Raw genomic sequence first — 3,834 nt, forward strand, 5'->3', positions numbered from 1 at the left:
GCAAGGAGATAACTGTCAAAGATCTTATCATCCGACTACGTATTGAAGAGGATAATAAAGCTGTCGAGAAGGTCAAAAGGAAATTCTGCAATTAATGGAGCACATATTGTGGAAGATGACCAAAACAACTTTAAGAAAAGGAAGAAAGTTGAACAAGGAAGCAATCAACCCAAGAAGAAATTCAAGGGAAAGTGCTTCAACTGTGGCAAAATTGTCCATAAGTTCACGGATTGTCGTGCCCCTAAGAAAGGTAAGAAAAAGGACCAAGCTAATATGTTTGAGTCCAACAAAGAATGTGATGATCAGCATGCTATGTTCTCAGAATACAACTTGGGGGGGAAATCCTCGCGAGTGGTGGATGGATTCTGATGACACCCTCCATGTTTGTGCCAACAAAGAGTTATTTTCGTCATTCACTCCAACTCAAGTAGAAGAAATAATCTACATGGCTAACTCCGCTACAGCCAAGGTAGAAGGAACAGGAAAAGTGGGCTTGAAAATGACTTCAGGAAAGGTCTTGACACTTAACAATGTATTGTATATTCCAGAGTTACGTAGGAACTTAATTTCTGTTTCACTTCTAAACAAGAACGGATTCAAATATGTAACCGTTTCTGAAAAAATTGTAATTAGCAGAGGAAAAGTGTATGTAGGAATAGGCTATCTCATCGAGGATCTTTATAAGATGAATGTAATGAATGTTGAAATCAATAAAAATTCAAATTCTTCTTACTTGCTTGAGTCTTATAATTTGTCGCATGAACGTTTAGGCCATGTTAATTACAAAAAGTTATGAAAACTGATTAATTTAGAGGTTTTACCAAACTTTGAGTGCAATAAATTAAAGTGTCAAACGTGTGTGGAATCAAAGTATGGAAAGCATCCTTATAAGTCCGTTGAAAGGAATTCCAATCCTTTAGACTTAGTACACATAAACATTTGTAATATGAAGTCAACACCATCACGTGGTGGGAAAAAGTATTTCATAACTTTTATTGATGACTGCACTAGATATTGTTATGTCTATTTGCTAAATAGTAAGGATGAAGCAATAGATACGTTTAGGCAATACAAAACTAAAGTAGAAAATCAGTTAGAGAAAAAGATAAAAATGATAAGAAGTAATAGGGGTGGAGAATATAATCTCCCTTTGCCAAAATATGTGTAGAGAATGAAATTGTCTATCAAATTACGGCCCTGTATTCACCTCAATCTAACAAAATTACAAAAAGGAAAAATCAAACTTTGAAGGAAATGATGAATGTCTTACTTATAAGTTCCGATTTACCGCAAAACTTGTGGGGGGAGGCTATCCTCATAGCCAATCGTATACTCAATAGTGTTCCCCATAGTAAGACACAATTAATTCCTTATGAAAAATGGAAAGAAAGAAAATCCAACTTAAAATATTTCAAAGTATGGGGGTGTCTACCAAAGGTCCAAGTTCCTATGCCTAAATGGGTTAAGATATGACTTAAGACTATGGACTGCGTATTCATAGGATATGCTAAAAGCAGTAAAGCATGTCAGTTTTTGATTCATAAATCTGAACATCCGAATATAAATGAAAATACAGTACTTGAATCAGATAATGCTGAATTCTTTAAAAACATTTACATGTATAAAACTAGACATGAACAGTCTAGTGGAGGGTCTAAACGACCTCGAGAGGAACCAAGTGAGAATATACATAATGAAGAGAATCCAATATGTAGTACACGTCAAAGAACTTCTATTACGTTTGGATCAGATTTTGTAGTATTTCTCTTAGAAAATGAGCCTTAAACATTTAAAGAAGCGATGTCGTCTTTGGACTCATTCTTTTGGAAAGAGGCATTCAATAGTAAGATTGATTTAATCTTAAGCGACCATACATGGGAATTCGTTGATCTTCCTCCAGGAAATAAAACTTTAGGTTCTAAATGGATCTTCAAAAGGAAAATAAAGACGGATGGTACTATTGATAAATACAATGCAAGACTTGTAGTAAAAGGCTTTAAATAGAAAGAAGGCCTTGATTACTTTGATACATAATCGCTAGTAACAAGGATAACATTGATTCGAATGTTAATTGCCTTGACGGTAGTATATGGTCTTGAAATCCATCAAATAGATGTGAAAACCGCATTTCTAAATGGAGAATTGGAGGAAGAAATTCACATGGAACAACCTGAGAGTTTTGTGGTTCCAGAAAAGGAGAATAAGGTGTGTAAACTTATTAAGTCATTGTATGGACTAAAGCAAACACTTAAATAATGGAATGTGAAGTTTGACCAAACCATGTTGGGAAATGGGTTCAAAATAAATGAATGTGATAAATGTGTTTATATTAAAGAAACTCCAAATTACCAAGTCATTGTGTGCTTATATGTAGATGATATGTAGAAACATTTCTGACATAAATGCAACGAAACGAATGCTCGAGAGCAAGTTCAATATGAAAGATCTTGGAGTTGTGGATGTGATCTTAGGTATAAAAATCCAGAGAACTCCACAAGGGTTTACATTGTCATAGTCTCATTATATCAAAAAGGTACTTGAAAAATTCAAGTATATGGAATTCAGTATTGCCAAGACTCCTTTGGATATGAACTTTACACTTCGAAAGAATGAAGGTGAAAGTGACTCACAATTGGAGTATGCAAGCGTATTGGGATGTTTAATGTGTATAATGAATCGTACACAATCAGATATAGCATGTGCTATTAGTAAATTGAGTCGGTACACAAGTAATCCCAAAAAACTTATTGGGTGGCAATGAAAAGAGTCTTGGGGTATCTTAAATACACTTAAGACTATGCCTTGCATTATAACAAATACCCCGCGGTACTCGAAGGATATAGTGATGCAAATTGGATCACCGGATCTAATGAAGTACAATCCACAAGTGGATATGTATTTACTATCAGTGGAGGAGTAGTCTCTTGGAAATCATCCAAACAGACTTGTATTGCTCGCTCTACAATGGAATCTGAATTTATCGCATTGAATAAAGTCGGTGAAGAAGAAGAATGGCTCCGAAATCTCTTGGAAGATACTACTTATTGGCCTAAACTAGTGGCACCAGTATGTATACACCATGATAGCCTAACGGCAATATGTATACACGGTAAATCTCTTCACATACGATGGAGACATAATACCGTTAGAAAACTTCTCTCTAGTGAAATTATTACTGTTGACTATGTTAAGTCGAAGGATAATATGTCAGATCCACTTACAAAAGGCCTATCTAGAGAAGGAGTGGAAAGGACATCTAAGGGAATGGGTTTAAGGCCTAGGACAAGTTAGCATGATGGTAACTCTACCTAGCAACCTGGAGATCCCAAGATCTAGGTTCAAGGAGATCAAACAAAGTTGTGTCTGACAGGTTCAACATTTTCAATTACCCAACCCATTCTCATAATGTAGACAATTTTTAGTAAACAAGGATAAGACTTAAGGAGAAAAGTCTTTTAATGATTATCTAAATTTGGAAAATTTGACCAAATAGCTTAATCCATAGGATTTAGCGTATAGAAATCACCTATGTGAGGGCGAAGTGGAAGCCGCTTCAAGGAGAATGTTAGTAAAGGCTTATTCTCTAAGACTCATGAAACCGGGATGTGTCCATGACTGAAAAGAACAAAACTGTGAGAACCATAAACGATAAAAAGATAGTTGTGTGACATGTATTGTCTAGGTGTACATTAAAGGAAAACCCACTTATCCAGATGCAATCAGTCTTTGCTTAATGATCACATACTTGTCCATGAAGTTTTACGAAGAATAGCCATTCCCCATTCATGTGGGGGATTGTTAGGTTTAATTGGTGTGAATGGAAAATGGAGGGAC

The sequence above is a fragment of the Capsicum annuum genome, chromosome 3 (genome assembly GCF_002878395.1).
Source record: "Capsicum annuum cultivar UCD-10X-F1 chromosome 3, UCD10Xv1.1, whole genome shotgun sequence".
Classification (NCBI taxonomy): Eukaryota; Viridiplantae; Streptophyta; class Magnoliopsida; order Solanales; family Solanaceae; genus Capsicum; species Capsicum annuum.